This window comes from Pan troglodytes, chromosome 15 (genome assembly GCF_028858775.2).
Source record: "Pan troglodytes isolate AG18354 chromosome 15, NHGRI_mPanTro3-v2.0_pri, whole genome shotgun sequence".
NCBI classification, from domain to species: Eukaryota; Metazoa; Chordata; class Mammalia; order Primates; family Hominidae; genus Pan; species Pan troglodytes.
In genome coordinates, this window is record NC_072413.2 from 43790036 (window position 1) to 43817958 (window position 27923).

The following is a 27923-nucleotide window of genomic DNA, read 5'->3' on the forward strand; positions in this document are numbered from 1 at the left end:
ATTATGTTTTTTAACTGCATGATGGTGTGCTGCAAGATTTCAATGTTAATGGCCTAGGTTTTCTTTTAAATAGAATGCATTAAAAAGATCCCTCTTAATGCATGTGAATCTAAGCAGGTGGCTCTGTACTCCTAGTAACACATAAGTTGTTGACCTTCACTTACTCATCTGAACATGTACTGCATTAAAGTACATTTTATATCATTTAATTTAAATACAATTGAAAATGACTTAAATTCTCCTCTACTTACTTGGCAGAGGAGAACAATATAAATAGTGCTGTCCTGACCATGATTCTTTCTGACTTCTCCTCCATTGCAATGTAAATTCTCCTGGAACAAGGGCCATGTTGTCTGGTTCATTCCAGTATGTCCAGATCCTGTAACAGTGTCACCATATTGAGTATATTTCCAATATATTTTTAAATGGGAATCAATGTCTGTTTATTATATCACCATTAAAGTTTCATTAAATATAAAATGTGGTGATTTTTCACACCTACACTAGGACTAGATGGAACATCCGATTAAACTTAGGATGTTTTAGTGAATTTTGAATTCATTGCTCAGAAGGTGGTTGTTGTTGTTGTTGTTGTTGTTGTTTTTGAGAGACAGCTTGTAGGGAACTTACAGGGAGTAGATCAGTATGTGCCATAAATTAAGAGAACACTAGATATGGCTGACTAGAAATAAGAAGGTACTTTACCCAACCATTATCTTAGCCCTCGTCTTATCTCTGTGAGTGGTTCTGGTTAGAAGGTGGCTAAAGACATGAGGGTGGAACAAGTTTAGAAAAACGTGCTCTGGAACATAGTATGGCGATTCCTCAAAGACCTAAAAACAGAACTACCATTTGACTCAGCAATCCCATTACTGGGTATATACCAAAAGGAATATAAATTGTTCTATCATAAAGACACATACACATATATTCCCATTGCAGCACTATTCACAATAACAAAGACATGGAATTCATCTAAATGCCCATCTATGGTAGACTGAATAAAGGAAATGTGGTACATATATACCATGGAATAATATGCAGCCATAAAAAAGAACAAGATCATGTTTTTTAGAGGAACATGAATGGAGCTGGAGGCCATTATCCTTAGCAAACTAAAGCAGGAACAGAAAACCAAACACCACATGTTCTAACTTATAAGTGGAAGCTAAATAATGAGAAGACATGGACATATAGGGGTGACAACAGACACAGGGGCCTACCAGAGAGTGGAGGGTAGAGGGTGGGAGAAGGGAGAGGATCAGGAAAAATAACTAATGGGTACTAGGCTTACTACCTGGGTGATGAAATAATTTGTATAACAAACCCCCATGACACAAGTTTACCTATATAAAAAACCTGCACGTGTACACCTGAACTTAAATGTCAAAAAAAAAAGAAAATGTACTCTGAATTGAATGGATATTTTATAAAACTTGGATTTATGTTAAAATTTTATTATTAAAAATAATTTATATTTTTGCCAATTTTAATATCAACAGAATAAATTTTCTGGCAAGCTGATTATGTGGTTTGATTGTGGACTTACCCTTCAAAGATATAGTGAATGATGTATATATATGTGTGTGTGTGTGTACAAATAACTGTATAAATTCTATTTGCCAAAAATAGCTCCGGTTTATTTTAAGAATACATGTTTTGTGAGTTCTAACATGAATTTTCTGTGTTTGGACAAAATAGGAGAGATCTTGTAGATACCTAAAATCACATATGAATGCATATCAGATAATTATTAGCATTTTCATTTCCGTTGCTAATTAATTGGCAGATATCTGTAGCTCCACACAAGCCAACACTCTTATAAATTATTGCATTAAGTATTCAGGAAGGCAGAACATATTAGAATGACTGTCATATGATTATACTCTGAAGTGATATACAGTACATGTCTTGTTCCATAACATCCTAAGAATAGACAAAATAACTCAGCATTATAATTTGATCCACTTGGGACTTAAATGTAGAGCTGATTTTACCACATGGCATAGAAGCAATAACGTATTTTGTTTTAGAGACTTGAGGAAGAGCCCTTTTTCCTAATATCTCTGTCTCACTTAGTGATGAGTATACATTATTTTACCCTCAGATCTATTCTGTTTTACATTTGTTGCCAGGGCATAATTGCTAATCCCTCTTTCACTCTCTAAATTGTCCCCGTTTTGACAAAAAATTATCTGGACACACTACTGCTAATTATTTGCCCTGAACACTAGCCTTAATCATGTGTACTTTAGTGTGAATGCCATTTAGAACGTTTCCTAAAAGTAGATTTTTTTAATTTAAAAAATCAGATGAGGAGGTATAGACTCTAAAAAAGGGTACATGACTGGAAAATTGGGAAAACAGAGGCCAAGTTAATTGATTTCACAGTTTTTTTCAGAGAAGTGCCTTTCAGGAATTTATACTTTAAATAGATTTACTTGATTTTATGCTTCTAATTCCCCTTCTCTTTAATGTGGAAACTAAGATGTCGGAAACAAACAAACAAGCAAAAAACATGGAAAGATTATTGGTCATTTTCCCTTAGTTACTCAATAACTGCCTATTTTGGGGTCATTTTTATTCCTACCATATCGACTTTATTTTAATGTCTGTCTCCTTCTGCTTCTCTCTTTGTCTCTGAGTTCCTTCTGCTTCTCTCTTTGTCTCTGAGTTCCTTCTGCTTCTCTCTTTGTCTCTAGGTCTCCTATTATATTTGCCTCTTTCTAGTTCACACTTTTCCGTATGTGTCTGTCTCATTCTCTTTCTGTCTCTCTTTGCATTTCTCTGTCTTATCTCCCTCTACCTCTTCTTACATTCAGTGCCGTTTTTGACTTTTTGCTCTTTCTCCTAAAACAGTAAGTCCAAGACCTCAAAATGTATAGCAGAATATGCTGAAATGTTTACAAGGTTTGGCTTTCAATACATGCTGATATCATTATTAGCTTTGGACAACTGTCATGTATGAGTTTTCCTGGGACCTTAATTATATTTAACAACTTTGCCTTTTGACTGGTCAACAGCATTGTCTTGACCACGTGCTGTAGATTAAAGACTTTTAAACTTGTGGAAAATTTAGCAGAGTAGAGCTGTAGCTCTCATATCCCAAAAGGTGGTAACAGTGTAGTTGGGGAAGATATTGATATGATTATAATACCTGGAATTTTAGTGTGTAGTACAAGTCAGAATGTGCACTGCTCCCAATCTATAAATAGGGTATGTTTCACGATGATTTTTAAGATAGTACCTTGAAAACTGGAATGCTTTTTTTCAGACAGAAAAAGAATCAAGCATGGCCAAAATAATGTAGTATAGAAAAACTAGTTATGCTTATAATTGATTGTTTTAATGTTGCTATAGAGCTTAAATGCTCCTAGAATAAAATTGTCCTAAATTTTAACTGGAATAGTAGAAACATATCTTCCTTCTCTGGGGTTGGGCTATCTCTCTGGTAGCAGGAGGATAAACAAGAACCGTGAAAGAGGAAGGCATAACCGTTTGGATGTAGAAGTGGTTTCCAAAGTCAGATGTTCACAATTAGGGCAATTTGAGGGTAATGAGATTCCAACCTTTGTGGCAGAAACAGTACATACTATAAAAGGTCCAAAGAGAGCTGGGCACAGTGGCTGACGCCTGTAATTTCAGCGCTTTGGGAGGCAGAGGTGGGTGGATCACTTGAGGTCAGGAGTTCAGGACCAGCTTGACCAACGTGGTGAAACCCCATCTCCACTAAAAATACAAAAATTAGCTGGGCATGGTGGTGCATGCCTGTAATCCTAGCACTTTGGGAGGCTGAGGCCCAGGTGGATTGCCTGAGCTCAGGAACTTGAGACCAGCCTGGGGAACATGGTGAAACCCCATGTCTACTAAAATACCAAAAAATTATCTGGGCGTGATGGCGTGCGCCTGTAATCCCAGCTACTCGGGAGGCTGAGGCAGGAGAATTGCTAGAACCCAGGAGGCGGAGGTTGCAGTGAGCTGAGATCACACCATTGCACTCCAGCTTGGGCAACAGAGCGAGATTCCATCTCTAAAAAAAAATTTAAATTAAAAACAAAAATCCAAAGAGGAGGAGATTAATGAAAGGTTGAGTGGCCATAGCAGGCTGTAAAAAGGACATAAAACTTAAACTGAATATTAAAATATTGATGGCTTCTTATTTACATTTTATATCATTTTCTTATATATTTATTATAGTTAGTTACTTCCTGGGTTAGTCTCTCTATCACCAAATGTCTTAATTATTTGAAGTCTGCCAGTTGACTATTCCCATACTATTGCCATGTCTATGAAGCAACTTTTCAGATGGTAGAAAGCAAAGGTAGCAAGAGAAGATCTTTAAACCATGATTTCATACTTCAATGATATGCACCTGACTTAATTATCTGCATTAGAACCATCTGTATTTGAGGACTATCTTTTAGTTTAGAGAGATATGAAGGCTGGGAAAATTTCTCTTTTATGTCTCTTATATTCCTACACTGTTCAATTTCATGTTAAGGTTTATATACTCAACTCTGCTAAGTAAAATTGGAAAAGTGTGCATTTTCTTGAAAGCTAACAGAATGTGTTTGAAAATGCAGTTTCAAAAATCTGGGTTTTAGATCTGTATGACAAATATGTGGTACAGGAGAAAGATCGTAAGACTTGGAATTAGAAGACTCAGGAGTTGGTCTTGTTGGCTCAGTTTCTTAAGTCTGTGATCTTGGTGAAGGCATTGACCTCTTTGAGACTCAGTTTCTTCATCTGGCAGAAGTAGGTAATAACATAGGCCCATTTATCACATAGGAGGTTGTGAGGTTCAAATAAGATAAACAGAAAATGACACTGCATTAGAAATGACTCCATAAATCCACTTTATTATTCTCTTGGCCTTGAATTACAATCTTAGGGCTTGTATGCCAAGGCTTCTAGAGTCGAATGGTATCTTAAAATACCATTTAGTCTATCCTACTGCCATGAAGCAAATAAATAAGGGAATATAATCTTATTTTATAAATGCAGAAATTGAGACCTAAAGAAGTTAACTGACATATGCATTGTCAAATAGACTACTAGTCCTGGAACCCCCAGGATAGTTGTGTTAGTCTATTGGTGTTATTCTGAAGGAATGCCTGAGACTGAGTAATTTATAAAGACAAGAGGTTTATTTGTCTCATGGTTCTGCAGGCTGTACAGGTATGGCACCAGCATCTACTCAGTTTCTAGTGAGACCTCAGGAAGCTTACAATCATGGCAGAAGGTGAAGAGGGAGCCAGCGTATCACATGGCTAGAGAGAGAGCAACAGACAGATGGAGGGAGTGCCAGGTTCTTTTAAAAAACATCCAGATCTCACTTGGACTCATAGAGTGAGAACTCACTCATTACCATGAGGACAGCACCAACCTATTGACAAAGGATACAGCCTCATGACCCAAACACCTACCACTAGGCCCACCTCCAACATAGGAGGTACATTTCAACATGAGATTGGAGGGGACAGAACATCCAAACCATATCTTTAGTGTTATTTCCATTATATCAACTAGCTTTTGCAAAACATAATGAATTTCATTACAGTAGAATATTTTTAAAGTGTACAATTGTTTATTGCCTTGAAAACAAAGACACATAATTTTAAATTTTTTCATTGTTTAAATTGACATATAATAATTATTCACATCTATGGGGTACATAGTGATGTTTTGGTATATATATATATATATATATCTCAAATGCATGATGATCAGATCAGGGTAATTTGCATATCCTTCATCTCAAACATTTATCATTTTATTGTGTTGTGAACATTCAAAATCCTACTTCTAGCTATTTGAAACTGTATATTATTGTTAACTATAGTCATCCTACAGTGGTATAGAACACTAGTGCTTATTCCTCCTATATAGCTCTAATTTTGTATCTTTTAATTTTAATTTCGAATCTCCTTATTCCTGCTTCCCCCTACCATTCCAAGCTTCTAGTATCCTCTGTTTTACTTTTTACTTCTATGAGATCAACTATTTTTAGCTTCTGCATATGGATGAGAATATATGATGTTTAACTTTCTGTTCCTGTCTTATTTCACTTAACATATGTCCTCCAGTTCCATCCATTCATCCTGTTGACAGGATTTCATTTTTTTATGGCTGAATAATATTGCATTGTGTATATACATCATATTTTCTTTATTCATTCATCTTTTATTGGACACCTAGGTTGATTTCATATTTTGGCTAATGTGAATAGTGCTGCAGTAAACATAATCGTGCAGATATCTCTTGTATATACTGTTTTCCTTTCCTTTGGATCCATGCTCCATAGCAAGATTGCTGGATCACACGGTAGTTCTAGCTGTAGTTTTTTGAGGAATCTCTGCACTTTTCTCCATTGTGATTGTGCTAGCTTATGTTCCACTCAACTGTGTATGAGTTTCTTTTTCTCTACATCCTTGCCAGCATTTATTATTTTTTATCTTTTAGATAATAACCTTCCTAACTGGGGTGAGATACCTCATTATGGTTTTGATTTACATTTCTCTGATGATTAGTGATGTTGAGATGTTGAGCATTTTTTTCTTATGCCTGTTGGCCAGGTGTATGTCTTCTTTTTGAGAAATGTCTATTCAGATCATTTACCCATTTTAAAATAACTTTTTTTCCTTTTGCTGTTGAGATGTTTGAGTTCCTTGTATATTCTAGACATTAGTTCCCTGTTGGATGGATAATTTGCAAATATGTTCTATCATTCTGAAGGTTGTCTTTTCACTCTGTTGATTGTTTTCTTTGCTATGCAGAAGATTTTCCTTTAAAGAAGAGATATGGAATGTCTGTAATAGCTACCACTTTCAGAGTGTGAGTTTAGAACTTAGGGAACAGAACACCCATAATTGTACTTCTTAGAAGAGTATACAGTTTAATTTAAAATATCATTAGAATGCAGAAGAGTTTGTATTTGGCCCTTTCTACTTGAGTGACTAAGATCACTAAACATTGCACAGGTTACTCATCAATGCCAAATTTGTGAGAATCAGAGCGGGAATGAGTATCTTGTAAATAAATAGAAGAGTATTTACAATGTTTGCTAATTAAAACAATTGATATTATTTAAGTAAAAAGGAGGCTAAGCCATTATTGAGCATCTTACCAAGTGATTAAGAAAAATCGATGAAGCTCAGCCTCAGACTGCTGAAGGCTATAAATTGGGAAAAATTACACTTATCCAACATTTGCCTTACTTTATCCCTATGGATTTAGGAAGCTATTAGTGAGTTGTGCATGCAGGGAATCAACAAACTACATTATATATTACTCTCCTGATGAGTTACCACTCTAGCAATATCAAAGCAACTTAAAAATAATGAGCAAAATGAAAATAAGATCAGTAAACAACTAGCAGAATTTTTTTATGTCTCTGGTCTAAGAGAGGGTTTATCAACTGTAGTTCAGCACTAATTGCTACAAAATGCTAAACAGAATTTTTCAATCTTGCTTGGCTATATTCTTTCCACTCACAGCATTCACTGTGGTCAAAAGCTTTTTGCAGTAGGCTGTGAACCCTGATTTATAGCTATTTGAATAGGACAGAAGCTTGAGAAAATTGTCTGTAGTGATATCATTTAATTAGCTCATTACTATGCTTGATATAAGGTGGTAGAATATGGTTCTTTATAGTAAAGTCTCAAGTAAACAAATACAAGTTTAGCTATTTACTAATATTTTTCCAGTTGGAGAAATTGAGTAGTAAATCTTGAGTGCTTAGGCCTTCTCAGTAGTCTTCTAATACTTCTGTTCAAACAGCAAATGCATGAAAAGAGCTTTGTAGTGTTGATCAGTTACTTCTGGTTTTAAATAAACTCAGAATAGTGGGACGGCAGAATAGAATAACATAACAATTGTATGGTAACATAGTGAGATGGCCCCAACTTTCCTTAGTCTTTCAGGGCTCTACATTTCCCAAATTTCTCACTTATCCTATTTAACCTAAACTCTGGGTCATTATATATAATGACCCATTTTATGCTTATTATGGTTCTTTGATGTCTATAATAAGGTGACAACTGTATAAGTTAGAAAAAAGAACATGGCTGATATGATCACAAAAATTTATTACAGATCTCTGAACTAAGAAATAAAATGAAAGAACTCTGGTCAACTCCTCCATGCATTTAAAAAGTAGCCCTGTGTTCAGAGAACATTTCTAATTTCCTGAAAGTTTAGGGGTTCAATTTTTGATGCAGGAAATTTGTAAAGAGAAGTCAAGTAATCAAAATACATGAATCTTTTCCTCAATTTTTTAAAAAATTTATTTATTATTATTTTACTTTAAGTTTTAGGGTACATGTGCACAATGTGCAGGTTAGTTACATGTGTATACATGTGCCATGCTGGTGCGCTGCACCCACTAACTCGTCATCCAGCTCAATTTTTATTTACTAAAGGTATTTAAAAATGGTGACTTGAGAAGTCTTTTGGGAAAGTAGGCAAAGAATTGTACATATTGCTAAAACGAAATGCTAAATTGCTAAAACGTGTCATTAGTTAAAAACATACTATGAATAGTTTCTAAAATAACCTTTTACACTTAAATTTTTAATGAGTTTGTATTATTTCATTAAATGGAATGAAATAATTTGTTAACTAATTCTTACTAGTGTTCTTTTAGGTTATTGGCCATATTTTTAGTGTCATAGGTTGAATATTGTGTATATGTTTGTATGTATCTATGTATGTGTGTATATATATGCATATACATGTGTGTATGTATTTTTGTGTGTGTTTATATATACAAATGTATGAATATATTTATATATATAAAATGAATATTTTTTATGTGTGTGTATATATATATATATATATATATATATATATATATAAATGTGTTGGGTCAATGGACATGCCCTTTAAAATTTTTGTTGCATATTACCTAATTGGTGTGCAGAAAATCTGTTTCACTTTGTATTCCATAAAAAATATGAGAGAGTGCCTGTTTACCTGCATCCTTGACAACAGTGGGTATTATCATTACTAAAGTAAAACTAAAATGGAAATCAGGCTTGAAAAATTCCTAAGCAAACAAAATCAAAGGCCTTAAGAATAGCCTTAATCTTGCTAAAATTACAAACTTAAGTGAATCTTACTTTAGGTGATAACTACAAATATAAGCAAAACTTAACTTGGGTCATTGGCAATAAATGCTTATGTTAGGCAGAATTAAAACTTAACCCCAGCCAATTATAAGCAGCCAACTGTTAACAACAGACTATGACATCTGCAAAGGAAAAAGAGAAAGCTTTCTTTTCTATCAAAAAAAAAAAAATCTGAAGATAGGGGAAGCACAGTCATTGGTACAAATCAAAATGTGCTCTCCAAAGGAGGAAGGAAAACTCTGGTTTAAATAAGAGAAGTTCTCCCCTGATTCTCAATCAGGTCCATTTATGCACATGAAGGATTCAAACTTGTTCAGTTGTGATTGGTCAAAATAGTTGAGCTCTGATTGGGTGGATTCCAAGCGCCAAACCGGAAGTCTCTATCAGATGTTTATTTCATATGTTAGTGGGGGTGGTAAGATGTGGGTTGGGGGTGGGGTTCCTACTGCAGTTTATCCTGACACCAAAAATGGGAACTGGTTTGGTTTGATTGTAGAAAGGAAGGTCCTGTGACATTTTCACAACATCTTTCTGAGAACACAGAATACATGACTGCTCTTTTACCCAGGCTACTTGATTCTGTATAACCTTTAGCACTTCAGTTAGCCATAGGAAGTCCATTTTGTCTGTCAGCCAGTGGACCTTAACACCACTAACATAGGATTATATGACTAGGGACTTTCCAACAAGGTACCTATAAAGGGGCAATTTTATAATTGCAAGCCAATTAAATAATTTCTTTATTTTGCTTCTGCATTTTCCCAATAAATACTTATATCAGACATTTTGTCACTGGAATGTTAAACCTTTTTCCATCTGGCATTTCCCAATTCATGAATGCTTCTCATCCAAATAAGCTCTTTAAAATGTTATTATGCCTCAGAGTTTTCTTTTACATAATTTAAATAAATCTTTAGCAATTTCCTAAGTAAAAGTTGCACCTTTTTGTTTTAATTTTAATTCCTTCTGTTACTAGTGAGTTTTTGTTTGTTTTAGAGAGAGGGTCTCGCTCTGATACCCAGGCTGGAAAGCTGTGGTGTCATCACAGCTCACTGAAGACCTAAACTACTGGGCTCAAGCTATCTTCCCACCTTAGCCTCCTGAGTACCTAGGGCTACAGGCACATGCCACCATGTCCAGATAATTTTTTTTTTAAATTTTTTTATTTTTATTGATCATTCTTGGGTGTTTCTCACAGAGGGGGATTTGGCAGGGTCATAGGACAATAGTGGAGGGAGGGTCAGCAGATAAACAAGTGAACAAAGGTCTCTGGTTTTCCTATGCAGAGGACCCTGCGGCCTTCCGTAGTGTTTGTGTCCCTGGGTACTTGAGATTAGGGAGTGGTGATGACTCTTAACGAGCATGCTGCCTTCAAGCATCTGTTTAACAAAGCACATCTTGCACCACCCTTAATCCATTTAACCCTGAGTGGACACAGCACATGTTTCAGAGAGCACAGAGTTGGGGGTAAGGTCACAGATCAACAGGATCCCAAGGCAGAAGAATTTTTCTTAGTACAGAACAAAATGAAAAGTCTCCCATGTCTACCTCCCTCTACACAGACATGGCAACCATCCGATCTCTCAATCCCTTCCCCGCCTTTCCCCCGCTTCTATTCCACAAAACCGCCATTGTCATCATGGCCCATTCCCAATGAGCTGCCGGGTACACCTCCCAGACGGGGAGGTGGCCGGGCAGAGGGGCTCCTCACTTCCCAGTAGGGGCGGCCGGGCAGAGGCGCCCCTCATCTCCCGGACCGGGCGGCTGGCCGGGCGGGGGGCTGACCCCCCCACCTCCCTCCCAGACGGGGCGGCTGGCCAGGCAGAGGGGCTCCTCACTTCCCAGTAGGGGCGGCCGGGCAGAGGCGCCCCTCACCTCCCGGACGGGGCGGCTGGCCGGGCGGGGGACTGACCCCCCCACCTCCCTCCCGGATAGGGCGGCTGGCCAGGCGGGGGGCTGACCCCCCCACCTCCCTCCCGGATGGGGCGGCTGGCCGGGCGGGGGGCTGACCCCCCCACCTCCTTCCCGGACCGGGCGGCTGGCCGGGCAGAGGGGCTCCTCACTTCCCAGTAGGGGCGGCCGGGCAGAGGCGCCCCTCACCTCCCGGACGGGGCGGCTGGCCGGGCAGGGGGCTGACCCCCCCGCCTCCCTCCCGGATGGGGCGGCTGGCCGGGCAGAGGGGCTCCTCAGTTCCCAGTAGGGGCGGCCGGGCAGAGGCGCCCCTCACCTCCCGGATGGGGCGGCTGGCCGGGTGGGGGGCTGATCCCCCCACCTCCCTCCCGGACGGGGCGACTGGCCGGGCGGGGGGCTGACTCCCCCACCTCCCTCCCGGATGGGGCGGCTGGCCGGGCGGGGGGCTGACCCCCCCACCTCCCTCTCGGATGGGGCGGCTGGCCAGGCGGGGGGCTGACCCCCCCACCTCCCTCCCGGACGGGGTGGCTGGCCGGGCGGGGGGCTGACCCCCCCCACCTCCTTCCCGGATGGGGCGGCTGGCTGGGCAGAGGGGCTCCTCACTTCCCAGTAGGGGCGGCCAGGCAGAGGTGCCCCTCACCTCCCAGACGGGGCGGCTGGCCAGGCGGGGGGCTGACCCCCCCACCTCCCTCCTGGACGGGGCGGCTGGCTGGGCGGGGGGCTGACCCCCCCACCTCCCTCCCGGACGGGGCGGCTGGCCTGGTGGGGGCTGACCTCCACCTCCCTCCTGGATGGGGTGGCTGCCGGGCAGAGACGCTCCTCACTTCCCAGACGGGGTGGCTGCCGGGCGGAGGGGCTCCTCACTTCTCATATGGGGTAGTTGCCAGGCGGAGGGTCTCCTCACTTCTCAGACGGGGCAGCTGGGCAGAGACGCTCCTCACCTCCCAGACGGGGTCGCGGCCGGGTAGAGGCCCTCCTCACTTCCCAGATGGGGCGGCGGGGCAGAGGCGCTCCCCACATCTCAGACGATGGGCGACTGGGCAGAGGCGCTCCTCACTTCCTAGATGGGATGGCGGCCGGGCAGAGACGCTCCTCACGTTCCAGACTGGGTAGCCAGGCAGAGGGGCTCCTCACGTCCCAGATGATGGGCGGCCAGGCAGAGACGCTCCTCACTTCCCAGACGGGGTGGCGGCCGGGCAGAGGCTGCAATCTCGGCACTTTGGGAGGCCAAGGCAGGCGGCATGCTTCGCCGGGTGGTCAGAGCTATTCGCCCATAGTCCGTAGCCCAGAGCCAGGGCTGCTCGGCTCTCCGTCCCGGGGGGCCAGGGCCGGGCTGGAGGCGTGCGAGCCTCTCACCGCCGCCTCCGAATGTCCTCTTTTCCGTATACAGCAGTCTTGAATAAACTTCCAGGCCCCTTAAGGCCTTTGTCCGTTGTCGTCAGGACTAGGTAGGTCTCGCCCAATGGCGACAGAGTGGTCACCCGGGAACCGGATCTGCGCGGCTCCGTGGCCTAAAGAGGCGGCCGAGCCTGCTTGCGTCCCTAGGCCGCCTTCCCGGGCAGTCCACGCCTTAATGGCCTCCGCCGCGCGGCGTTCGAGCGGCCGCCATACTTCCCGGCCCACCACGCCCAGCACCGCCCAAAGGCGCTGCGTCCTGGCGGCTCTGCGGGGGTTTCATCGAGGCCCAGCAGGCTTGGGTCGGGAGACCCGGGTTCCGGCGGGGTCCGGGCTGGAAGACGCCACGGCCGCCATCAGTCACCGAGGTGGGGTGGGAAAGAGAGGTTCGCTGTGGCTTCAAGGTCTGGGCACAGCCAGTGGGTAGCCACAGCAGAGGCCTCCGTTATCTGCAGGGCAGAGGGCTCGGCCTGTCCCGGGGCCCCCCAGTTCACCCGCCGCCCCGGGGCCGGAGGGCCTGGAGGGCCCTGGAGGAGCGGGCTGCGTTCTGCGTCTCTCCGCGATCTCTGCCGCCGATCTAATTTTTTAATTTTTTGTAGAGACAGGGTCTCACTGTGTTGCCCAGGCTTGTTTTGATCTCCTGGGCTCAAATGATCCTCCTGCTTTAGGCCTCCCAAAGAGAACAGTGATTACAGGTGTAAACTGCCATGTCCAACCCTACTAGTAAGGTTTTGACTTTTTCTTTCTTGAATTGTTGACTTATAGCTATTGCTTGTTTTTATTATTCGTAGGTTATTTTTTTCTCTATTTAGTTCACTTGGTGTCACATAGAAGTTAAAATGTTTCTTCTCTCGTGTGTCACTTGCATTGACTGTTTGTCATATTCTTTGTGACTTGTGGATGTGTTTAATTTTTACTAAGTCAAGTATCTATTTGATGATATCTGCTTTCTGTGGCACACCGCGAAAGGTGTTTTCCACCCTGAGATCTATTAAATATTTTTCTTCTAGAAATTTTATTTTTTTATATGTAAATAAGAAATTATTTAAGAAAGCATTTTCTGTTGTCATGTATGCATCTAATTCTAGTTTTTTCAATCTTTAGCCAGTTATTTTTTAAACCATTTGCTGATAATATCCCCTTTCCTCACAGATTTGAAATGTTCCCTATATTAGATACTAAATTCCTATGGGCATTAGAGTAACTTTTAGGATCTTAATTCTGTTTCTTTGCTTTTTCATGCATTCTTGTACTAGTGCGAGAATAATTGTTGAGGCTTTAAAGTACATCTTAACATCTGGTTCTACAGGTTCTACTACCTTCCGTTTACACATGTGTTCTTGTCTATTCTTGATTACCCTTCCAGATGAAGAGTAATTTTGAATTGATGTTTCAAGTTATAAAACAATTTCCAATGGGATTTTCGTTAAGTTTTTTAACTAATTGTGAGAATTGTGTAATATAGTGGTTTCAAATGCTATCTTGACCCAGTTTGAGGCCCTGGCTAGAGAGTAGTCACTTTTTTCCTTGAACATTTGATTTTGTTCATGCCCCAATCATGTACCCCAAACTCTGGGCCACTATGCATCAACCCAAATTGCCCCATAGCCAGATACCAGGCAACAAGGGCCAGTGCCTAGTCCTCAGAGCTCACTGAAATTATTCACACCAGCCAATCTTAAACCTACTTGCCCTGCTTCACAGTTTCATTCCTGCAGAAACCACAATAAAGGGACATGCCCTCAGTTGCCCTATCTCCCTCTGCCTCATGACTGACCGCGGTGCGTGACCTGAGTGGCCTTGTGTGGCCTGCTGCTTTCTCCCCAGTGAACTGTGAATTGTGAGTATACAAAACTGTAAAACTCTTTCTGGTTTCTCTTTCTTGATCTGTTCCCACTATACGTCAATGAATATACTATGGAGGTATAACAAATTGTTATAATATTCGCTTTTCTCAACCAGAAAAAATATAGTAGTTTAAAAACAGTATTATCAACACGTAAATGTTTAGATAAATCTGAGTATACATTTTAAGAATACAAAGGGTAAACAACACATAGGCAAACTTTAAGGTAAATAACTTACAGGTTGCCTATATGTTGATGACTCTCTAGTTTGTGTCCTGACCTCTAAGTGTCAGGTTTATATTTTGAGCTGTTTACTTGACCTCTGAACTTAGCTATATAATGGTTGTTTTACAGTTAACATACCCCAAACTGAATTCTTTGTTTTCTTTAAATTTGCTCCTACTCTGTAGTTTTCTCACTCTTAGTTGACACCATCCCCATACACAAATTTTCTAGAGCTAAAAACTTGAGTCAATCTTTATTTCTATCTTCCATCATTCCCCACCCAGTCCATCCATTAATCCTGTTAACTGTCTCTTCAGAAGTAAATGCAGATTCTTTTCATTTTTCATCATCTCCACTACTGTCATCCTGGCCCAAGTTCCATCATCTTTTACCTGCACCACTTCCTTAAGCTTCTGTTGGTCTTTCAGTAACCAGTCTTAGCCCATTTCAATATAGTTGCTATAATGCAATCAGAATGAAATAAACTTTTAACCATGACTCGTGCTATGCCCTCCAATGGCTCATGATTGTTGCTTTATCTCCTATTCTGTCTCTTACTGTGACAATGCCACACTGGTCTTCTTTCTGTTCTTTGAGTGTTCCAAGCTCTTTTGGACATCAAGGCTTTTGCACTTTCTAGACCCTCTTTCTCAGATCTTCACAAGATTGCCTTCTTTTAAGTTCTCTTAAATTCAGTTCTCAGGTCAGACACCTTCTGAATTTCCTATTTTCCTCAAAACATATATGATACTTGAAAAGTATTTTGCTCATTTAACTATGTGCATATCGTTCTATTTTCCAAATCATTAGAATGCCCTTGTTAGAGCAGGTGCCTTGCTTTTCATCTCCATCAATGGATCTCCCCTATCTACAATGGTGCCTCTTCACTCATAATGCTTGGTTGGGGAGTGGGGTGAAAAGAAGTTGGTTAATGAGTATAAAAACATAATTAGAAGGAATAAGTTCTAGTATTTGATAGGACAATGGGGAATTTATAGGTAACAATAGTTTATTGTATATTTCAAAATTGTAAGAATATTTGAAATGTTCTCAATGCAAAGAAAAGACAAATATTTGAGGCAACGGATATTCCAATTAACCTGATTTGATCATTACACATTGTATACATGTATCTATATATCACATGTACTCCCAAAATATGTGCAACTATGATATATCAATTTAAAGCCCATATAAGTCAATTCAATACATTAAGACATAAGTTCCAAAATTTGAGGTCACAAGGAAGCATATTCTAGCTTAAGTAATTGAGGAAAACAATAAAAACAGGTTACTTATGTAACAATAACATAAAGCTAAAAGATCTTTATAACCTAAAAATAAAAAACAACCACAAACCCAATAACTGAAGTCAAGAGAAAATTATCAGCTTATTATGCTATAATGTTGTTGAAGTAGTAAATATTAAATAATAGGGATATTAAATAACATTTAGCCTCTCCCTCATTCTCTATTCTCTGTCAGGTAAACAAAATAAGAAATATATTTAGGTTGAAATCTTGAATTATAAGTTAGTTTTGAAGACATAATAAGTTTTTATGTATGTTTCATGTATTCTGAAATTAATTCAATGGAAGACTTGGTATTAGCTATGCTCTTTGCTAATTGATCTTTTATTTAAAAGTAAAAAAATTTTTTTTTGAGATGGAGCCTCACTCTGTCGCCCAGGCTGGAGTGCAGTGATGTGATCTCAGCTCACTGCAACCTCCACCTCCCAGGTGCAAGCTGTTCTCTGCCTCAGCCTCCCAAGTAGCTGGGATTAAAGGCACCCGGCGCCATACCTGGCTAAGTTTTGCATTTTTAGTAGAAACGGGGTTTCACCACCTTGGCCAGGCTGGTCTTGAACTCCTGACCTCGTGATCCACCTGCCTCAGCCTCCCAAAGTGCTGAGATTACAGACATGAGCCACCGTGCCTGGTCAAAAATAAGATTTTTAATTTAGAATATTCCCTTCAATTTTAAGATTTTAAGGATAATATTCACCAATTTCTGAAAAAGTTGTATTGGTCAATATATATTATTTAACTCTGATTTAGAATAAGTTAGATTGTAGTTTATATAGTGTAAGAATACTTTTTCTGATAATGACTTATATAATATGTTGATTATTTTATTAGTCCATTTTCACACTGCTATAAAGTTACTACCTGAGTTACTACCTAAATTACCTGGGTGATTTATAAACAGAAGAGGTTTAATTGATTCACAGTTCTGCATGGCTGGGGAGGTCTCAGGAAACTTACAGTCATGTCAGAAGGCAAAGGAGAAGCAAGCACCTTTTTCACAAGGTGGTAGGAGAGAGACAGATAGCACAGGAGCAACTGCCACAGGCTTTTAAACCATGAGATCTTGTGAGAACTCCCTCACTATCATAAGAACAGCATGGGGGAACCACCCCCATGATCCAATCACCTCCTACCAGGTCCCTCTTTTGACACCTGGGGATTACAATTCGGGATGAGATTTGGGTGAGGACACAGAACCAAATCATATCAATTAGAGTTCAGCTTAATAACTGTCCTACTAAAAAGGCACAATTTAATTTTCTAATTGACCATTGCAGGTATATTCTCTCCAAGTATAGTCCTTTGTCAGTTAAGTGTTTATGAGTGTCAAAACCTCTCCTGCAAAATGGAATGAATAGCTCTGTCCTGTCATATGCTACTAAAAGATAAAAGAAACAAAAGCCTTGGTAGAGCACTGTGCAATCATCGGAGTGGGAGGAAACATCTATTATCTGTTTCCGATGAACCAAGCATTGTCCTAAAGCGATATGCAATATATCCTTTGCATAAAGTTAATCTCACAGCAACCTGATGATGCCAACAGCATTATTTTATGATTTTTTACCCGCTTTACAAATGACATCTATAACACTTAGAGAGGTTAAATAACATGTCCAAGGTCATACAACTAGTAAGTGGCATAGCTAGGATTTTAAACTTAGGAATTCCAACCCTAGATTCTCATGTCTCTTGTCTCCTAGTCCTTTGTGTAGTTTAGTTTTGAATATTTTGTGTGTGACAAAAGTTTACCATGAATTGCCTTGAAACATGGAGATAGGTACAACTTTGTGAGAGTGTGTGAAGGAGAGTACAAAGGTCTGGGAAGTGTACTGCATGGGTGAGTGTGGGAACACCAATATTCTCCTAACACAAGTTTATGCATCTCACAACAGAAGACCTTCTATCAGCCATGACTAGCATCTCATTAACTTAGTATTTATACCATGGTTTCCCCTCTGTTTATCATATATTTTAAGTATTCCCAAACCTATCTTAAAATTGAACAAACTCTACTGGGCACTGTGGCTCACGCCTGTAATCCCAGCACTTTGGGAGGCCGAGGCGGGCAGATCACCTGAGGTCAGGAGTTTGAGACCAGCCTGGCCAACATGGTAAAACCCCGTCTTTACTAAAATACAAAAAATTAGCTGGACATAGTGGCCGGTGCCTGTAATCTCAGCTACTCGGGAGGCTGAGGCAGAAGAATTGCATGAACCCAGGAGGCGAAGGTTGCAGTGAGCCGAGATCGTGCCATTGCACTCCAGCCTGGGCTGTAAGAGTGAAACTTCGTCTAAAAAAAGAAAAGAAAAGAAAAGAAAAAAAAGGAACAAACTCTGAAGTATAAGATACACAGGCAGAGTAAATAAATATCAGAATATAATGGCTGCTCAATGTTAAAGAAAAAACAAAGTAATTTTGAAACAAAGTACTTGTAAAAGTGCCTAAAAGAATAGAAAGGTAACAACTGACTCTACTATAAATGAAATATTAATTTCGTTATTTAGTTTTCACTTTACATGTCTTTGTTAGTTAATAATTGTAGGCCATTATTCTCTATTAAAAAAACAAAGACTGCCTTTCTATTCTCAAAACAACATTTATTTGAGGTGGATATATGCTTTCTGGATGAAAAAATATTTTCAGAATAAATTTCAAATTTAATGTGTTAAATGGTTGTTTACCACCAGAGTAATCCTACGTAACAAACTCCCACGAAACTTCAGTTCTTACGACAAGCTTTTATTGCTTTCATGGAGTGGGACTGGCTAGTTAGGCAGCTTTGCTGGTCTTGGTTGGGCTTACGCACTGAGGGTCAGCTTTCTAAGGCTGATCTAACCTGGCCTGGCTGAGACAACAGATGGGACTCAGCCCTTACTCATGTGTTTCTCATCTCTCTGTAGACTAATTGAGGCATGTTTTGTGACTATGGCAGAGGCAAAAAAGTACAAACAAGTAAGTGCTTCTTCAAACCTTATTTATATTATTGTCTTCTAGAATCTCATTTGTCAAAGGAAGTCACGTGGTCAAGCTAAGAATCAAGGGTTGGGAAAATATACCTTTTGAAAGAGGGTGGTAAAAAGTCACATGACAAAGACCGTGAATGCAGGGAGGGGTGAAGAATTGGGGCTATTAATGTAATCAATGGTTAGATGGCAGTATTTTTAAATTATTTCTAGCCATCTCAATCAGGTAAGTTAATATAATTAAAACCCATCATTAATAATATTGGCTTTAGTAGAAACAATCATATTCTTTCTTTTTCATTACTTTAATTTTAGGGTAGCTTTAATATCTGGTTGTACAGGCTACTCTTATAATTCTTTTTTAAGATTTTCTTGGTTATTCTCACCTACAGTTTTTGTTCTTGCAGAACTTTAGGATCATTTTGAGAAGTTTAATTTCCCATGGGTTTTGACTAGATTTGCACTAACATCTATAAACTATATTGAATCATTCAATTCACAAACATGTTACATCTTTCCATTTATTCAGGTCTTCTTTTATGTAACTCCATAAAATTTAATAGTTCTCTTTCCAAAAGTCCTGCACATTTCCTAGTAGCTTTATGCCTAAGTCATCTATATTGCTGTTGTTATAGTAGATGTAATCATTTTTAATTTTTTTCTTTTACTTAATTATGCAGCAGTACATGAATACAAGTCATTACAAAACATTAAAGACGAGTAAAACCAAACACTCTTGTCATTAATCCTACAAACCCTCACTCCTCCCACCAAAGGGGACATCTCTAAAGAGTTGGGCTCATGTCTATCAATACAATTTTCCATGCTCCTTAAATATTGTTGAGTTTTTGGCTTTGTTATGTTTTGCATTAACAAGATTGTACTGTGGATTTTCTTTATGACTTTTCTTATAGCAGTGTTGTCTTAGAAAAGTTTCCAGGTCGGTAGATATGGCTATACCTATAGTTGCATATTATGCTATCATAAGAATTGGACAACATTTAATACATTTCCCTGCTAATGGACATTTAAGTCACTTCAGGCTTTTCACGATGAAAGCACTATTTTACCAAACATACATATATATATGTTTATGTGCATATTTTATGCTAGTATTTTTGTAGGCGAGATTTATGAAGATGGGAGTTCTGGGTCAGCATATGAGCATTTTAAGAAATTGAAAGCTACTATCAAATTGCCCTGAAAGAAGGATTTACCACCTTGTGCCAACATTCTGAAAAAGTTAATTTTCCCACACCCTATTTTATTATGAATATGGATCTCTCATCTGTTTTATATGCATCCCATGCTGTCATTTTCTTTTATTATTATTATTATTATACTTTAAGTTCTGGGATACATGTGCAGAACATGCAGGTTTGTTACATAGGTATACACATGCCATGGTGGTTAGCTGCAGCCATCAACCCGTCATCTACATTAGGTATTTCTCTTAATGGTATCCCTCTTCTCGCCCCCCACCCCCTGACAGGCTCTGGTGTGTGATGTTCCCCTCCCTGTGTCCATCTGTTCTCATTGTTCAGCTCCCACTTATGAGTGAGAACATGCGGTGATTGGTTTTCTATTCCTGTGTTTGTTTGCTGAGAATGATGGTTTCCAGCTTCAGCCATATCCCTGCATGAACTCATCCTTTTTTATGGCTGCATAGTATTCCAGGGTATATATGTGCCACATTTTCTTTATCCAGTCAATCATTGATGGACATTTGGGTTGGTTCCAAGTTTTTGCTATTGTGAATAGTGTTGCAATAAACATACATGTGCATGTGTCTTTATAGTAGAATGATTTATAATCCTTTGGGTATATACCCAGTAATGGGATTACTGGATCAAATGGTATTTCTGGTTCTAGATCCTTAAGGAATCACCACACTGTCTTCCACAATGGTTGAACTAATTTACATTCCCATCAACAGTGTAAAAGCGTTCCTATCTCTCCACATCCTCTCCAGCATCTATTGTTTCCTGACTTTTTAATGATCGCCATTCTAACTGGTGTGAGATGGTATCTCAATGTGGTTTTGATTTGCATTGTGGTTTTGATTTGCATTGTGGTTTTGATTTGCATAGTGACCAGTGATAAGCTTTTTTTCATATGTTTGTTGGCCACATAAATGTCTTCTTTTGAGAAGTGTCTGTTTGTATCCTTCACCCACTTTTTGATGGGGTTGTTTTTTTTTTCTTGTAAATTTGTTTAAATTCCTTGTAGATTCTGGATATTAGCCCTTTGTCAGATGAATAGATTGCAAAAATTTCCTCCCATTCTGTAGGTTGCCTCTTCACTCTTATGATAGTTTCTTTTGCTGTGCAGAAGCTCTTTAGTTTAATTAGATCCCATTTGTCAATTTTGGCTTTTGTTGCCATTGCTTTTGGTGTTTTAGACATGAAGTCTTTGCCCATGCCTATGTCCCTGAATGGTATTGCCTAGGTTTTCTTCTAGGGTTTTTATGGTTTTAGGTCTAACATGTAAGTCTTTAATCCATCTTGAATTAATTTTTGTATAAGGTGTAAGGAAGGGGTCCAGATTGTTTGCTGCATATGGCTAGACAGTTTTTCCCAGCACCATTTATTAAATAGGGAATCCTTTCCTCATTGCTTGTTTTTGTCATGTTTGTCAAAGATCACATGGTTGTAGATATGTGGTGTTATTTCTGAGGCCTCTGTTCTGTTCCATTGGACTATATATCTGTTTTGGTACCAGTACTGAGCTGTTTTGGTTACCATAGTCTTGTAGTATAGTTTGAAGTCAGGTAGCATGATGCCTTCAGCTTTGTTCTTTTTGATTAGGATTGTCTTGGCTATACAGGCTGCATAAAAGCAGCCATAAACAGTACATAAGTGAGTGTTCTACATATATGATCATGTTATCTGTGAATAGAGGGTTGTATTAATCCTGTGTATGCCTTTTTCTCCTCTGTCTTACTGCGCTGGTTAGGACTTTCTGTATTATGTTAAAAAGAAATATTGAGAGAGGAAATCCTTCTATACATAATCCAATTACAGTTTTAGAGATGTTTTTCATCATCTTGTTTTTTCCTCTATACACTTTGATTTGGATAATTTGTATGTTTCTGTATTCAAAACACGGATTCATTTTTTGCCTTCTCTAATCTGCTATTCAGCTCATTTTTAAATTTTATCATTGTATTTTCCAGCTCAAATATTTTTGTCCTTTCGTATAGTTTTAATTTCTCTATTGAGATTACTAATTTGTTTATTATTAGCATTTTATATTATTGGAACATATTTCCTTTTAATTGTAGAACCTAGTTTTTTAGCTGCTTTCAATTCCTTATTTTGTAAATCTGACATTTAAACTCATGTGGGTCACACTTTCTTGTCTTGGAATGTCTAATAGTTTTAGGTTGAAAAATGGACATTGTAACAATTCTGGATTGTTAGTTTTCAGGATTGTTGGTGTTTTATTTTAGAAGAAAATTAACTTGGTAGGGGTGTGTGTGTGTGTAGTAATAATTTTAAAGGCACAGAAAATTCTCATGTTCTCTCAGCCTTCCAATTTTCAATGAAGTATCAAGTAAGCACATGTAATTTAATCAGGGATGTGAGTTTTTATCTTAGTTTTTCTATTATTCTCTCTTGCAAGTTACCGCCTTTAGACTTTTATAAGCAACAAAGCCACAAGCTTCTCATTTTTCCTTGTGAAAGAGGAGAGAAAAAGCAAATGGATTCCTATCAATGAAGATGCATATTAAAAAATATTTTCCAGAGATTCTACTCATTTATTTTAGTTATATCTCCTGGGCAACCCTATTTGCAAGGGATATTGGGAAATGTAAATTCTCTGCTTCCCTGGGTAAAATTTAGTTTCTGTTAGGAAGAAAGAAGAAAGAATAAATACTGTGATAGTCTGTGCCATGAGAGATGGTTGTCATAAAGGTCAAAGCTGTACTCTTATACATTCAAGCATAACTTGAATTTTCACACCATTTTCACAAGACTGGCAGTTCATCTAGTAGTCTTATACTTTTTGTTTCTGGCTCCCTTAATATCTTCCTTATTTAATTCTAGCTGTTGTGAAATAAATTTTCTGTGGTCTTGCCCCAAGAAGGTCAAAGCCTTTTCACTTTCTATTTATTTATTTTTTTGAGATGGAGTCTTGCTCTGTTGCCCAGGCTGGAGTGCAATGGTGTGATCTCAGCTGATTGCAGTCTCCACCTCCTGGGTTCAAGTGATTCTCCTGCCTCAGCCTCTTGAGTAGCTGGGATTACAGGCACATGCCACCATGCCGGCTAATTTTCTATTCTAATAGAAACGAGGTTTCACCATGTTGGTCAGGCTAGTCTCAAACTCCTGGCCTCGTGATCTGCCTACCTCAGCCTCCCAAAGTGCTGAGATTACAGGTGTGAGCCACTGCTTCCAGCCTGCCTTTTCAGTTTCTAGTGTGTTATTGGTCAGCAGGCTTCTGTCTTGTCTCACAGTGTCTTCCAAAGAGTTGTTTTCCAGAAGGATGTGTCATTCATCTGGGACAAGTAGCAGGATCAAGACATAATACATGAGTTTGGGTGGTGTCTTTGGAGTTAGCAGGAATGTTAACAGGAAAAGAATCAAGGTAGTTGGAATTTCTCTTAGGTATAAAGTTTACATAGAGATCTCTTCCAACATTGTTTTAGTTAGCTCTTTGAGCTAACTAAAATGTCATCTCTGTAAAGTGAACTTAAACTTCCAGGCAGAGTTAATAGGTCTTTGCTCAAACCTGTATTACTGCTCTTTTCATATTTCCTTGTAATGATCTGTTTATATATTTTTGTGCTCACTGGATTTTGTCCTTAGATAACTGGCATCTTTATTGGCAAGTACAGTGCCTAGCTCATAATAAATAAATAAAGCTTCATTGAATGAAAAAAGGAGAAGATCTGGGCTGCAAAATCATTTCATCTGGCAACTCTTCCCTTTACTTCCTCCCTCCCTTCTTCCTTCCTTTTCTTTTTACCTTCCCTTTTTCCTTTCTTCCTTAGCATTCTAAAATTAATACTCTCATAATAAAGTAAAACAGTACTTTTAGCTTATTTTTGGTTTTCTTGTTTTAAGATCTGCTGTTTAGATATCATTTATTTTTGCCAAATCATTGCTAAAATGATATTTTATATGGGAAAAATAGGTAAACCCTCCTGTTTACATGAATAAGCACATACACACAGCTGTTCTTGGAGTGTGCTTAGTAATTTATTTATTGGTTAGACACAGCTTTCATTTTTGTGGTGCTAGGATAATTTCAGGTGTTCCTTAGATACAGATTCCAATCATTCTTTCATAGAAGTATAGCAATCTGTTAACGAAAAAAATAACAGTTAAAATTTACTGTTGTTTTAGGAACTTTAAATATATTTCCTAACCAATTATGTTGTGGATTCTAAACCTGTTAACAATCCTGGTTTTCAGTGGACTCAGCATCGATCTTACTGAGTGAATGAAATAGTTTCAAAATGTTCTTTGCTAAATGTGTTCCCAGAAGAAATTCACATCTGTAATCTATCTGCTGAGTTTCAGTATTTCAGCTACTGAAACGGATTGCTTGTAGCTGAAGGACTACCTTCTAAATTTTTAGATATAGAACATTTTTGTATTGGCTAGAATTCAGACTCTAAGTCTAATTCTTAGGCTGCAGGCAAATAATGCCTTAATTTCTTCTGCCTCGCTTCTCAAACTATTTAAATAAGACTGTGCACATGTGGAGGGTGAAGGGGAGAAAGAATGAGATTAGAACAAAGTAAGCTTTTTCTCAACACGTCTTACTGAGATTTTAAAGTTAAAAAGTATGGCTTATAGAGAGATATGGGCTTCTGGAATATAAAGTTAAATAGGATCTATGTTTTCTGGCAGTATTACCCAATAACCATGCAATTTTCCAATCTCCATTATCAAGACATTGCAATATGAGAAAAGCAGAGAAAATAGGTCCTTGTAAACCTATGACAAGTCAGGGTAAATAAAGCCTCAGTAATAAAGGAGAAAGAGAATAGGGACACTTGAATTCTAGTCTTTATATTAGTCTCAAACTGGAGACTTAATTCTTTAGAAACTTGAGATTCATAGTGTCAAGAAAGAAACAAGTGTAGTACTTATGATGTTAGGACATAGGTTTGCTATTAGAACATTGAAGTTATTTACATTTGACTTGCCTGTTTCCCATATTACTTTTGTCTTGAGGCATTGGCTTTTAATTGCATTGGTAAAAATGCAAAATATAAAAACCTCAAATTATGTAAGATTGTTTATAGGTGTATGTATTTTATGTGCATGGTTGGTTCTACATTCCCTGAGGGTAGCCAGTTGTATGTCTTGTGTGTTACTGGTGTCAGAGGCCAGTTTTTCATGTTGTCCAGCATGCAGTGGGTCACATCTTTACTTCAGTGTATTAGTATTTTTAATTTCTACATTAAAAATTATTGCAAATATGGTGGCTTAAAACAACATCTGTTTATTATCTCAAAGTCTGTAGATCAGAAGTTGGCATGGTATGGCTGGGTTTTTCTGCTCAGTATCTCACAAGGCTGAAATCAAGGTGTTGGTCAGGCTGTATCCTCCTCTGAAGCCCTAATTCTCTTCCAAGCTCACACAGCTTTTGGCAGAATTCAGTCCCTTGCAACTCTAGTACAGAGGTTCTTGTTTTCTTGCTTGTTGTAGGACCCAGATCCCCACTTTCTTGCTAGCTGTTGGCCAGGGACCATTTTCAGAACCTAAGAGAACCTCAGGTCTAGCCACATGGCCCTCTCACAACCTTAAAATTTACCTCTTAAAAGTCCACAGAAGGATTTCTCATGTTTTAAATCTCTCTTTCTCCCTCTCTCTTTTCTTTTTTTTTTCTGGAAAGCCTAAGTCCATTTCCAAGGCTCACTAAATTAGGTCAGGCCCATATAGGATAATCTCTCTTTTGAAGAATTCAAAATGAACTAATTTTGGATTTAATTATATCTGCAAAATCCCTTCACATTTATCATATTAGTTCACTTAATTGAGGGGGTAAAATCTATCATATTCATAGTTAACTTCATACTTAAGTGGAGGAGATTAAACAGGGTACATACACCCAGGGTGGGAATCATAGTTATGACATTGAATTCTGCCTACTATATTTAGTGTGTCTTTTATTTATTTATTTATTTGTTTTTGAGATAGATAGGGTCTTGCTTTGTCATCCAGGCTGAAGTGTAGTTGTGTAATCTTGGCTCACTGAGGCCTCGACTTCCTGGGCTCAGATGATCCTCCCACCTCAGCCTCCTGTGTAGCTGGGACTACAGGTGTGTGCCAGCACACCAAGCTAATTTTGTTTATATTTTGTAGAGGGTCTCCCTATGCTGCCCAGGCTGGTCTTGAACTCCTGGACTCAAGCGATTCTCCCATCTCAGCCTCCCAAATGCTGGGATTACAGACATGAGCCACTGCACCTGGCACTTGGTGTGTTCTTGGAGACTAAAAACTCATTTTCGGCTGGGCACGGTGGCTCACACTTCTAATCCCAGCACTTTGGGAGGCTGAGGAGGGTGGATCATCTGAGGTCAGGAGTTCGAGACCAGCCTGACCAACATGGCAAAACCCTGTTTCTACTAAAAATACAAAAATTAGCCGGACGTGGTGGCGTGTGCCTGTGTAATCCCAGCTACTTGAGAGGCCGAGGCAGGAGAATCGCTTGAACCTGGGAGATGGAGGTTGCAGCGAGCCGAGATTGTGCCATTGCACTCCAGCCTGGGCAACGAGAGCAAAATTCCATGTCAAATACAAGCAAACAAACAACCCTCATTTTCGTATTAAATTAATCAGAGATTACAAGGATCCAAATTTGCTGAGGAAAAAAAAACTGTTTTCTTTGAACATTTTTCTCATCTATTGATTTCATCTTGTTGCATAAAATTTTGTACACATCTCAAAATTATAATTTTGGAACAAGTGGGTTATAAATATTAAAAAAACTAACCTAGATATTTGAGTGTTCTCATTTTAAAATTATCTGGATCACATATCCTCTGATTTATTACACTAGCTAATACAGTATCTTTTTGTTGTTGAACATTTCATGATAGTGTGACTCAGTGATCATTTCTATAATATAAACAGGGAACATTTTAAAGATTTTATTACTGTGATGATTAATTTTATGTGTCACCTTGACTGGGTTAGGGGATAACCAGAGAGCTGTTTAAACATAATTTCTGGGTATCTCTACAAAAGTGTTTCTGTAAGAGACTAGCATTTGAATCAGTAGACTGAGTAAAGAAGGTACACCTTCAGCAATGTGGAGGAGCATCATCAAAATCCATTAGTTTTCTTTGTTCTCTAGCTTGTAGATGGCGTATTATGGGACTCTTTGGATTCCATTATCATGTGAGCCAAGTCCTGCAATAAATCTCCTCTTGCAAATTTCTATATATCCTATTGGTTTTGTTTCTCTGAAGAACACTAATACAATCACTATACTGCACAGTGGTCTGTTTTGAAATAAACATACTCAGCAAATTAACAACTTTTTGCTTTTTTGATTTTCTAATTACACAATTAATGGTAGAAAATTTAGAAAATGTATGTTACCTTGGCACCTCAGATTTTATCAGTCACAAAACAGATTAGTACCATTATCTTTAACATCACAATACTGGAGACAATGCCCGTTGTGTCATTTCTGATGCTCTGTATAGTATGGGAGGGTAAGAGTCGTGTTGTTAGATACTACTGGCTTTAAGGCTGACCTCAGCCATTTTGTGTGTGTGTGTGTGTGTGTGTGTGTGTATAAGCTTGAGCAAGTTATAAAACTTCCCTAAACTTCTTTTCATTTTAATTTTTTTTATTTAAAAATATTTTTGGGCTGGGTGCGGTGGCTCATGCCTATAATCCCAGCACTTTTGGAGGCCAAGGCAGGCAGATCACCTGAGATCAGGAATTCAAGACCAGCTTGGCCAACATGGTGTAACCCCGTCTCTACTAAAAGTACAAAAATTAGCTGGGTGTGGTGGCAGGTGCCTGTAATCCCAACTACTCAGGAGGCTGAGGCAGGAGAATTGCTTGAACCCGGCAGGCGGAGGTTGCAGTGAGCTAAGATTGCGCCACTGCACTCTGGCCTGGGTGACAAAGCAAGACTCCTTCTCAATTATATATATATATATACACATATATA

The 27923-nt window shown here is 39.1% G+C and overlaps 1 long non-coding RNA gene across 2 annotated transcripts in view; it reads left to right on the top strand.

Annotated features, from left to right (window-relative positions):
• Positions 1 to 12930: 12930 nt before the first annotated feature.
• LOC134808293 (uncharacterized) overlaps positions 12931 to 27923 on the top strand; it is a 41538-nt gene continuing 26545 nt past the window's right edge. Inside the window, exons 1-3 of one of the 2 annotated variants that reach the window (XR_010150940.1) lie at positions 12931 to 13157; positions 14139 to 14274; positions 18714 to 18765. This is a non-coding gene — a long non-coding RNA (uncharacterized LOC134808293). Of the gene's footprint in view, positions 13158 to 14138; positions 14275 to 18713; positions 18766 to 27923 lie in introns of those variants that run through there. The other variant, XR_010150939.1, reaches the window with a different exon arrangement.